Genomic DNA, 12,847 nt, shown 5'->3' on the forward strand with positions numbered 1-12,847 from the left:
CCGAAAGGGAGAGATCTGTAAATAGAAGCCAGGAACATTGGGACCACTTGAAAATGGGTCGATGGACACACAGGCTGATCTCTACCATCAAAGAGTGGCTACGGAGACAACATGGGAAGATTAATTAAAATCGCATTCAGTCTTTGACGGGACGTCTGTACCTCTATAGGTTCAAATTGGACAATTCGCCCTATTGTCCAAACTGCGAGGGAGTCACCGGGGACCGAAAACACATATTCTTTCATTGTCCGAGATTCAGGGACGAAAGGAGAAATTTAGAGGAAACTTTCTGTGAAGCAGGAGGAGAAGGAAGAGGATTGTGATTCGATCAACCCAATGGTCGCATGAATCGAGGGCAAACGGCGAAAAGCGGAAGAGGTGAGGAAGGCGCAGTTACGAACGTCGCGGATAAAAAATAGGAAAAATAGCAAAAGTTAGTTAACTCGGCCACGGGCAAGGGGGTAGCCGGGAGTGGTTTGAAGATTTCCATAACCTTCCAAAAAAAGTTTTCAGGCTTTAAATTGACTCACACATATTAAGTTGTTACTAAAAGAGATAGATACTATTGGCAGAATGATAGGCAAACAGACAGACAGATCTCTGTCATCAACTGATGAATTGTGACGAACTTCACTGAATACACTGCCTAAGGTCATCGGGATATTGTAGGATTTTAACTGAATTTTGTCTACAGATGGAGTTAGGGATATTCGCTAAGGAGGGCGAAAGTAGGGTTGTGGGCTGGAATATGGAGTACAGTTGCTGCTAAGCTTTTACTTCGGACTACTGCCCATCTAGAATGTTAAGAATTAGCTTGCGGAAGAATTTATGGAAATGAAGGATGATAAACAACTTATGAACCAGTCCTTATTGCCATGCGAATTGAAAATTTTGTTATGCCAAGGAGATGGTTTTTTTTAGGTTAATTAATTTTAAATAGCGAGCGACCTGACTGGTTGGCGAACTGAAAGGGTTCTTCCTTTTTGGGGGAAGTATTTTATAACCAAACTTCCACTTATTGGGGAAGTCGGAGTGGGAGTTTATAGAAGCAGACAGAAATAGGCTAATGGTTGAAGAATATCTCCTGAGGATAATGACTGAGGTTTTGTCAAATCTGGTTGGTATTATATTTTTCGCCTGCCTAACAGGCTGAATTTGAGTAAGTGGAGTAAGTGCTTTCAGAAAATGGTTACCAATTCGATTTTCTGGGAAGGTAAGCAGGGAAGCAAAGCCTTCTAAGTTCCCTGCATTTACACGATTTATTTTAATTTTGGATAAGGAATTATGAAGGCGGCTAGTGTACAGGTGAGTGTCCTCTTACGAACTGAGGTGTCGTATTCATGGCTTTCACTATAAATGAAGGAGTACTGCGAGGAGTATATATTTTTAAACATGCTCCCGCCAAGGAGGACGCCTTCCTGGAAGAAGATTAGGCTGCAGAAGTTGAGGGTCCATATCGGCAAGAATTCGCTGCATAGCATCTCAACTGCTTCAGTGTACTGACGAATAACATAGTCCATGTTCTCATTTGGTACTATTTGGTAATATAAGAAGCCAATTGATGCCGCTCAAGATATGGGCAGTTGGAGGAAATGGATGAACAAATCGACCTGCGACTTGAATATCCAGGATTATGGCATCATGGTCGCCAATGCCAGGAACGGTATCAGGTTTCAACAAAAGGAAATGTATTTGGGTTGGCTATTGCGTCGATATTACTGTTTATCAGGAAATGGTGAAAGTATGAGTGGTTGTTTCTTACATTAAATGCACACCAAGCTAAAATGGGAGATTCCCTAGAGAAGGGTTTGGTCCTGGAAAGGTAATATAGCCCAAAGCATTGCTGAGGACAGTAGAAGGAAGCGGCGTGCACGTAGTCGGATGAGGTTTCGATTCAGGCAACAGACGGTAACATCGAGGGTTTAAACGCATACTATATGAGGAGAATTGGGTGGTGACCAATCTGACTAATAAAATTATATCTTCAGAGATGCCGGTTTGGATAATATTTAGTTGCACGTTTGAGATTACAATTGAAGAAGCTTGGGTATATACTCTTGTTTCAGATATAGTCGCTTCCCTGCAGTGGCGCATTTACGATTTTTGTCCTGCGTCTTGGCCCCCAGGCAGTTTTCCAACTTTTATGGGGATGGGACGCGAATTTCAAACGAGACGTCAGACGTGACCAGCCACAGATGCGCATTTCTTCTGCTTCATCTTGATTGTGACGGATATTATTATACTATAGAGACAACTCGGGCTTTCAAGTTCTTAAAAATCTTGACGATGATGATTAGCAAAATGGCTTTCCCTGATGACATAGTATAAATAGAGAGCTGCGATTTATGCTCCTTGTGACCTATTATCAACTTTGTGAGGAAAAACTTAGGCATACACAAACACTGGTCAGGATTTCTATTTTCAGCCATCCTTGAAATTAAAGCACAAATAACTGATAATGGCTCTTTTCATTGAGGGACAATTTTCTAATTTTGTCGGCGTTAGATACTATCTATTTACAGAAATAAATCCGATGTTCTGGTTCGCCGTATTTATTGCTCAAAAGGTAGAAAGGAAAAGAGTTTTAGCTGAACGTTTTCAAAATTCAAAAGGCACGGTAGAAAAAGACAATTGCCCCATTAAATTTGGTCTGACTTTTGATAATTGCGGCGGAGTTCATTGAGGGCCGAATACTCGGTAAATGCCTGAATGAATAGATTTTTTGTAAGGATAAATTGTCAGTCCTTTGTTGAAATTTGAGGATAGCTCTGAAGGCAATTTGCGCTTAAGGCCTAATCAATGGCAATTTAATATTATTTTGTAACTGAGTCCTTAATTCGCCTTTTGTGCGTGTTTTTATAAGTCTTCTATACAGTAAACTGGATCGGAAAGTCATCATCACTCAGACTCAGTTCCGAAGTTATTGGTAATGATAACCCACGATGGATGAGACATATTGTCGTTTTGTTAATAATCGGAGAAGAGCCATTAAACTCAACACTACATAAAAGTAGGTACACTCTTATTATTCACAAAATATCCACTTCAGTTACTTTCATTTGAACTGTCTATCATTGGTTGCGTGATAGCCTCCAATTTAATATTGAATGTAATATTTACTTTCCTTTACAATAGATATCAGACAAATGTCAGTTTTTTCATATTTTATTTGGACTTTGATGAACGCAAGTGCCCTGATCTTAATTGTAATTTGTGTTTCCTTTATTATACTATTAAAATAGATGACAAACAAACCAGATAGTGGGACAATGCCTGATACTTTTTATTCATATGTATTTGCTTTTCGAATGGAATGCTAAATGGTAGGAGGGTGAAAATCGGCTTACTTGAATTTAAGGAGTACATTTTTTTACTTGGTACAAATAGCTTATGACAACATAATGGAAGATAATTTGTGACCTCATCTCATGAATAACGCATTGCGAATAGAAGGTCATAGAGACCAGAGACCAATTCCTTCATTATAAAGAGCGCGTCAATCACACCTATGCCCCATTGTTGCTGGTTTGTTGGAATATGCTCCAGCTACCTCCAGGACTTCCCGGGAAGTTTGCTAGCGTCTTCCCCCATTTTACGCCCTGTGCTTTTGTGGTGCTTCTGCTTAACGAGCATCCTGGAGTAGTGATTCCCATTACATTGAAGTCCGATACCACTTCGCCTTCTGAAAACGGGTATGTGCCCGCGCGCCGGCGAAGTTCTCCGTTCGAAGTTGTATCAGACCAAAGTATTCACAGCGCTAAGTATTGACGACAGCTTAAAGGTTTTCAGAAATGTTGCAGTGCCTAGAAGGCTTTCACTGATCAGTTCCAAATTGAAGTTGCTGCACTTCCCGATTTTGGGTAAAATATGGAATGGGGATCAATCCCTGTGGACGTATCGACGGACATCAAGTTTGGTGTCGTCAGCAATGCTTCCAAGATATACAACTGGCTCTCCCAATCAATGCTGTTAGAAAGAGTGCGATGACCTGTCAAACTGAGAACTTTAGTATTGTCGGTGCTTATACTTAGCCCCACCTTGCTTGAGAGCAAGCATATATTATCTGGATAGCCGTGGTAGTTGAGGAAAGTTATCATTGTCCATTAGAGCCAGCATGTTCTATTGATAAGGCAGTAACGGGAATATCACTACTAACAAGAAATAATATCAGCGATTCAATCTTGGTGCTATAACGTGGCGGCAGGAGGAAGCACAGAAATAGCCATCACGGGTGTCCTTTTTGAAATCTTACTGATCATTTTCTTTTACCACTCGCTTCAGGTGCTAGGAGGTGGCGGCGAGGAAGATGGGGCGGCAACCCTATCGGCCAAACCACCTCGACCACTTGGGTCGAGGAGAATCTCCATAGTGGTGGCACCGGGAGACGCTGTAATCACTTTGGTTTGCCGGCCGTGATTCAGAAGGCGAATGCTCCAAAGACCTAATCAGGGCGATCAGACCCGAGTCTGCACGGGGACTCATCTGAAGTGGCAAATTGGTCACGAAACCTTACCAGGGGTATACTGGTACCATGGGAACCGGGAAAGCCCCTGGACTTACATACTTCGGGTGAACTCCTGTTGTATGTGAGGACAGCTCGGTTATTTGCCCCAATTGTGGGAGTTTCATGGTAGTTGTGGTTGTGCTCAAGCGAGAAGAGACCTTCGGGCCTCGACGTGGTATTGCGTATCAACATGGGTGCTGTACTCCATAGTTCAGTAGAGATTTAGGTAATTCTTGCATTCACCAATATGAATGCTAACCCATGCACTTGGTATAGACTGGTACCGTTGTTGCTTGTCTCAGCTGGGCTCTGATTGTGGTCACAAAATCAATCCGTGTCTTAAGTGGACCGTAGGATTAAGTCTCACGACAGGTGCCTACGTAAAACACTATGGGCTTCACCACTCGCTGGAAAATATTTCAGATTTCCAGGATTTTCGGATATGTGGAACTTCAGCAAAGAGTGAGCAAGGGTGGCGGATCTATTATACTTGACCGCATTGATCACAGAAATGATCTTCTTGCTGTCTTAGAGGGTCATTATCCACTAAATTGTTGTTTCGTTTTTTTCCTCCTCATCCTTCTGACTAGCCACAATGACCTCTTGATGATTCCAATGACTTTTTGCAGGACGGCAATTAGTTTTTAGACTATTGCGTTATCCCGAAACTTCGCCACATAGAATATGAGCGCATGTTTCTCGGGAAGTCTTGGGGAAAAGCTGAAGCAGATTGTCACAAACCGAAAACGATACTGTGTTAGCGCGTTTAGTATGATATCACAGGAGTTTTATGGCGTACATTGCTCTAATTTTCAGGCTGCATCGACACACCACCTAGAAAAAGTTTCCAATTAATATTAGTTCCTGAATGAAAATTCAAAATTAACCCTTGCTAACAAGTGCCGTTTTCACAAAATTATCATAATAACAATTTGAACATATGAGATGCATAGAGTAAGATCCGTTTCCCGAAGAAACGGCGGGAGGCAAGATTCTGTAAAGGTAGGACCGAGCAGGGAAGTGAACCTGCTGCCCCCAGAAGAGGAGAAACTGGACGATTTTGATCTAGACCTAGGGCTCAAGCCGCACATTATAAAGCAAGGAAGTACCATGTCCGAAGAGGAGGAAAACAATGCTCTGACATTGGAGAAGAGCAGGAAGCACTAGCAGAGCCGCAGACCAGCACCAAAATAACCCACGAAAACTTCGGCCAGGCAAAAGCTGCATTCGTAGTAATTGCTAGGGCTATCTCCAAGAGTAACATTAGAATAGTGCTGGCTCAAGAGCGTTGGGTGTACCGGGAGCAGATTCGCGGTCTGCGAGGAGAAAGTATGTAGGTAACTTGGGATTCCTCTTGCAAAAAACAAGAGCTTGCATCACCCTCAAAACAAACTTAAAATACATTTGTTTTTCAGAGTTTCTAACTAGATACCTCATGCTTGTCCAAGTTTCATTAGAAGCATGGGTAGAACTCAAGAGGCAGTCGTGACATCTGGATACTTCCCAGAAGACGACACCTGGATTCCACTGGAATTACTCGTTACACTGGGAAGGTTTGGGGAAAGAAAGGGCCAGTACTTCCTCTTGGCTGTGGACAGAATGGGGAGCAGGCGAATTGAAAACTAGCGAAAGAGTTATGCACGGAATCTTGCGTAAGATGGGTATTGGGAACTTCTAAATGACTAGAATCGCCCGGAGTAAATAGCATTTTCCTAGTGGTACTCTAGATAGGCCCGGAAATAATCTTAAGAATTCTCCTAAGAGTGGTACGACCATCTGCAATCTATTTGATAATGCGTTTTACAGTAGCGAAATCATAATTTGAAGCAGCTGGTTTTGATGGCCGAGCAAGGATTGTCAATATCCTTAGGCAAGTTATACAATAATTCTATAGTTGATGAAGTATAAAAGTTGACCACTACTGGACAAAAGCCGGTGGAAACGGCTCGTCTTAAGTTTGATGTGTCCATGCTATGAGCCCCAGCCCCCAGAATGCAACCTCTAAATCTACTGACTGCTGACTATAATGTGGCCAATTTGATGAGATCCTGGTTGATGATCAATCCGAAATTTACTGGCCCTGGGACTGGTTCAAACCTCGTACTATATTGCCAAGGTCACCAAAAGTATGCTTTCCCACCGCACGCTTGAACAAAGTCCCGTCGAGAAATTGTTTGAATTCATCATTTCAGCCAGCCTCGTTACTGCCATAGTAGGATGTAGCCCAACGTATGTCGGCCTAGGAAAAGTGAAGTAATTGACTTAACAGGGTAGTGCGTACTTGGTGAAGTCTAAGACCACCATTTCTTAGAATTTGGTTCTACAATTAGAAGCAAACAGGCTGTAACACAAAGACTGCATCCTAGCGAAATGCACTGAGTTAAGCCAAACGCACAAAGCAGTAACTTCATAAGCAACTAAAAATATTGAAGTTTTCTGGTTGGATCGTGAATTGAGACTTGAGGAAGACGAAAAATTACACTTATAACTCCGATAAGACTGAAGATTAATTAAACTTCAAGAACTTTGGTAAAATACTCTTTTAAAATACGCTATGCGAAACTGAGAGCCGAAAGAAAGATTTGAAGGCTGCACAGAGTCGTTAATAGGGATCAGCCGGTAAACCTGGACTCTCTTAGAAAACCGAGAGAGTTGCAAAAGGAGGTGAACGGTAGTTACGAGTGAGAAAGGAAGAGGCTTTCAAAGCATCTGTCATATATGGTATCTATTAATGGATGCTAATGAAGTATATAGAGCAACTAGAGCAACATCTAAGAAATAGTCTTCTAGCATGCAAAAGATGATGGGATGGGGCTACATGCCTAGCTCTTGTAAAAGCGTTAAGGTGGTTTTCTTACCGAAGTCTGAGGAGATAACTATTCAATCCCAATGAAGTGCAGACAGATCAGCTTAATATCATTCTCCTTCAAATGCATGGAAAGAACTGGTTAAGTGTCGCCTCGTAGGTACTGAAAAGTTGCACGTTGGCGTTGGTGACACTTCAGTATGTTTAGTCGATTCATGCTATGTTAACAAAGAGAGTGCTGTATAGTGAAGGATTCGACTTGACAAATGAAGCAACGAAAGGCTGCCCATAAGGGGCTGTGATATTGCTACTTTTGGGGATTATGTAAATCAATTTACTGTAACGTAAACGGAAACATCTGCCAATGCACTTCCGCGCTTTCGCTTCGTCCAAGGCTGTAGTATCCACACATCGAACGAAACTGAGGGCATAAGAAGAACAACGCTTCAACTCTCCGATCATATGAAATACCGAATATATTTTAGGTAAGAACCTGCTTTGGAACAAATATCTAGAGGCCGAAATGGGGCTACCTAATTTGCAGTCCTTTGGTAGCAGTTCATAGACTAAATCACCTAGGTATGTAGCGAATATAGAGGTAATGGAGCCTTAAAAGAAATATTAAGGGACTTGAGTCCAGTTCCTTTAATTCCTTCTGATCGTCACATCTCCATAGATCTGACAAAAAGTTATCCCCTCCTGCATAGATATCTGAGAAGAATTAGAAGAATGCATGGTCGTATACAGGGGTAGGGTATAATGTCCTTCATGCCGGGACCGGAATCAACAATTGGAGTATCAGCAACGCTGGCAAATGTTCCTATCAAAAACTGGGAACAAGGTTTCTATGCTTGAGTATCCCACCTATCGACGTATCAGACGTCCCGTTATTCAATTTTATGCTCCATTGCAGTGGATGAGATCGTATCCACTAGTGGAAATCTCGCGGTACGTAAACGGAATTGGGATATTCCATTCCAAGCCGGTCTTCAGTAAAATGGACCACTACCCACATATATAAACACAACCGTTCATAATTAAAATGCCATCTATAAAAAAACTCTCTTGAACAGCATGAAGTGACTCATAGAAACCCTCTACACCACTGTAAAATTGCCAAACTACCTGACCTTATTCTTCATTTCATAGCCATGATTCTATTAGAAATGAGGGTGAACCTTCTGGTTTTCGAGGCACATACCTGGTTCACGTTTACTTATAACAGGCTTTCCAACCACAAAGATAGAAAATGGAGAAGAATCCCACTATCTCTTCCTGGTGAATTTGAAACATATTCTCACTAAACACAGAATGGGTGAAAATAACTGGTGGTGATTCCGGGGCCAGAGTTTTTCCGCGGACCGGAAACAGATATTAATCAAGTAAACGTATAATAAAGAGGCCTGATTTACTCATAGGCTCGGCTTTTCTGAATAATTTTCATCCCTTAGATATATATTATAATTCTTCTAATAGTCTTCTATGCTTGCAAGAGGGTCTTTACAAGAAAATGTGGTCCTCGACCGAGGATGGTTCTCTGGATATATACCACTGTGGTACGTCCCATCCTAACATACGGTTGCATTGTGTGGTGCAAATGTTGTGCAAATGATTGAAACAACCACGTATGCAGGTGCTACCAGGACTCTGCAGTCCCGCCCAGCAGATGCTGTACTCCTACACCTACTCCCCCTAGACCACCACATTAAATATGCTGTACGTGTGCCCCGTGCTGTGACCAGGGCTAATCAGGCAGACTGTAAGACTGGCCGCGTGTTGCAAGGCTAGGACAATATTCTTCACCAACGGATTAAAGATGGTCTGCAGAGTCGATGCGAGCGATGCGGGAGTTTTTTCGGATGCAAAGCGTATCAGAGTCGTACGGGGGATGATCTAAGCCTGAAACGTAATATAGCATCAATCAAGCAATCAAGCGGTCACCGAGGAAATCCTCCAGGCTGGTGGCCAGTGCAGAAATGTGCTGATTAGTCGGGGCGGCACGTTCGAGGCAGGGAGGGTTCTGTTCTTGGCAGCCTTTGGCGGGCATAGTCTGTGTCTCACTGGCAGTACTCAGAGCTGGCGGTGAGGAATGGTATGTCTTGCATCCACCAGTATAAATGCTAAGCCATGCATTTGGTAATGACTGGTACCGTTGTTGCTTATCTCAGCGGGGCTCTGATTGTAGTCACAAAATCAATCCGTGTCTTAAGAAGACAGGTACTCACGTTAAACCCTCAAGGACTCACTGTGTCTGACTGGCGACGGTTAAGGGCGGAATCTACTAGTACTATTTAGCGGCCGCTGGTCTCAGATGACGAAGACTCACCATCTGCGTTAAGTCAAAGAGGATTTGGTCGGCTTACAGCAAAACCCGATCGCGAGAGTTCTTGTGTTTGACATGTCGAAATGCATAGAATATCACAATGGTCTGCGCGCGACACTGACTTATAGGGGACTTTGCTGCCAGACTCGGCATACTCTAAAATCGCATTACTGAACCTGTGGTGAAGAAGAAGAACCCTCAGACATTCCCTTTTGCGACTGCCCAGTTTTAGCTAGTGCCAAGCTACGAACACTAGGTAAACCATTCTTCGAGGTCCTCAGCAAGATCAGTTGTTTCATGGTTGGAGAAGTGCTTTTCTTCGTGAATGCTGTGGACTGGCTCTGAAGATGTGAGCTGGCTGGACTCTGCCACCTTGCTCTTAGCACAGCAGCCATGGTTTTAGGAGTTTGTGGCGTTGATACCTGCCTACCTGCGCCATTCCTATTATCCAATTTTTCTTTGCCCTGATAAGCCTAATTTGTTTAGGTTAATACGCTATAGAAAACACCTTTGAATCTTTCAGTTCAACATGATTCCTTTGATGAAAATTCTTTTACATATTCTGCCAGAAATCTAATTTTTTTATTTTTTTTTATTTTCATTTTATTTTTTTATTTTTTCGGTTTCGGGAAAACACATTTCCCAGTTTTCTTCCCTTTTGTAAGTTTTATTAAACATTTGAGGAATTCTCATTACACGGAGTACTTTGAGACCAAGTTTTCCATCCCATCTGAACAATTTTCCAGATTCTCTTTGACCGACTTTTCATATTTTGTTTTATGTCTTCCTTTCATTTTAATTTTTTTTTCTCCATTCCTCCATAGTTCCGATGCCCATTAAAGTGAGCGCGTTGAAGAAAACTGCACAAAACTTCTGGAAATTACACTCATTTCACAATTTTTTATACTTTGCACAACTTGTACTTCTTCAATTCAGTATCTACCAGATGCATACCATGGGAAAAACTGTTTCAAAGATACACACAAAGTGTGAAGTGAAATAAAGTAAAAGTAGGACAAGCAAAAACGAAGGAGACGGTAATGAGTTGCATTAAAGGTTAATGTGAACTTAAAACTGCGTAAAATTTTTCAAGAGTATAACGTCAAGAATAAGGGAAGGAAAACATACATAAAAGATAATACTGTCCGTCAGAGTTAGGCTATGGAGGAATGGCTGTTTGTATGCGTTTATAATTTATGAATTCTCTGAAATAAAACTTGACAGTTTGATGTCAAGGATAAGAACAGAGTAAATAAATCAAGCTGAAAATTTAAAATCATAAGAAACCGGGTTAGAGCCGACATAAGGAGCTGCTTTTTGGGGAAATATTTTCAAGCGACTCCTGCAAATGATTCGGAAATTGAGTTATGTATGTGATAGGGGGAGTTTCTCATATATGCAAATACTGAAAGGTTGTAAAATGCAAAATGCCTCCGAAATGTGCAGTCAAAGGTATTTTAGTTTAATTTTAGAAGCAGTAAGTATGAAATCGAATGAAGTATTTTAAAAACTCCGAATTTTAAGTACTGCCAGAAGAAAATTTCATTTATTATTAAGGCATGGAAGTACGGGAAAGTGGTATCTGTCCCTTTGCAACGATACGCGGAAAAAGATAGTTTCACTACCATTCTTTGAAGTCCTAGTAACCACATTCATCGCAGTCACCGTCCACTTTTCATTATAAAAGTATAACAGGCGATTTTCAAATAATTGAATACTCCGCAGAGTGTGTAAAGACTTATGTGATTGGGCGATGGTTGATTGACTATCTGAATTGATTGAAGTGGGCTACGCGGCCTAAAAGAACTAAAGAAATGGAGAAGTCAACTGAAGTGTCCCATTGACATGTGTTTAGGGACAGCTGTCGAAATCCTCGTTTGAACATTCTGCGCGTCTTCGAGTCACCTCAAAGATATCGCGGTCCTCCAGTCCCAAGAAAATAAACTGATTCGATTCGTAATGGTAGTGGTCTATTGCTCTATCTCGGAAAGTGATGTATGCATGACAGCAGTCTGAAACCCCCCTGTAGGTTTGAATTGATCAGTGCTTCCACGCGGAAGAGGAGCCAGCTGATAGATACATCAAACATTAGATCATGGGATTCGTCAATAGTGTCGACAAGATCCGCTGAAAGCCGAGTTGAGATAGACTGATGATTCATTGCCTTTTGCACTGAGTGTTGTTGAAATTTGTCGCAGAAAATCACACTAGAACGAGTCTTTGAACTAGTGACGCGACATAGGCGTCCATCGTCTTTGTATCCTGTGCGGAAGATCAACCGAACTCACGAAATCTTTCCCTTTGAGCGAAATGCAGCTTTAAGTATTACGGTGCGCTACAGAGTTCAACACCGCAGGGCCCAAATTATTTGACGGGAAATGGAAGAGAGGCGACGACGCGACGGTCGCATAACAAATTATTCCGCTGATGGGACATGTGGATTGAATATTTCTGAGAAGTTGAATAATTTGGGAAGAAGAAATCCTTTACTCTCATTTGTAAACATTTTTGCTTATTTAATTACCTCGGATCAACGCTATAAGCCCATGGAGAACTGCATTATGAAATTTTTTCACGCATTAACGCAACCTGGATGAAGTGGCATTTCACAACTGGTGTTCTTTGGGATCGACGTATCAACGAATGTCTCAAATCTAAAATTTACCGCGATGTCGTCCATCTTGTCGCCCTCTATGATTCTGAGTGTTGGCCAACTATAAAAGACAATGAACGGCGTCTTGCGATAATGGAGACGAAGATGTTGTGTTGGACTAGTGGCGTGACACGTTTTGATCACATCCGAAATGAAGATATCCGCAATCGTTATGGGATTGAAAAATTGCGAGGGAGGCGTCTGCGATGGTATGGGCACGCAATTCGTGCTAACGAGAATTCACTTGCCAAGATTGGTCAGAACATCGAAGTCGATGGTAAACGACCAAAAGGCAGGCCGAAACAGCGGTGGCTTGATATGCTGGATGGGAATTTAAAAGCCTCAAGGTGCACGCAGATCAGGCATTCGATAAAACCAAATGACGAAACCGATCACGAAGAGTTGACCCCGTTTGTGAACGGGACAAAGGCTGAAGAAAAAAAAGAAGAGTAGACAGAGAACATATGAATATATCAAAAGAGCTGGAGTTAGCTAACGGCGGAAAACTAAATCAAAAATGAAATAAATGAAAGAAGTGCCAAAAGAATCAAATAAGGTAAT

The sequence above is a fragment of the Hermetia illucens genome, chromosome 2 (assembly GCF_905115235.1).
Source record: "Hermetia illucens chromosome 2, iHerIll2.2.curated.20191125, whole genome shotgun sequence".
Taxonomy (NCBI): Eukaryota; Metazoa; Arthropoda; class Insecta; order Diptera; family Stratiomyidae; genus Hermetia; species Hermetia illucens.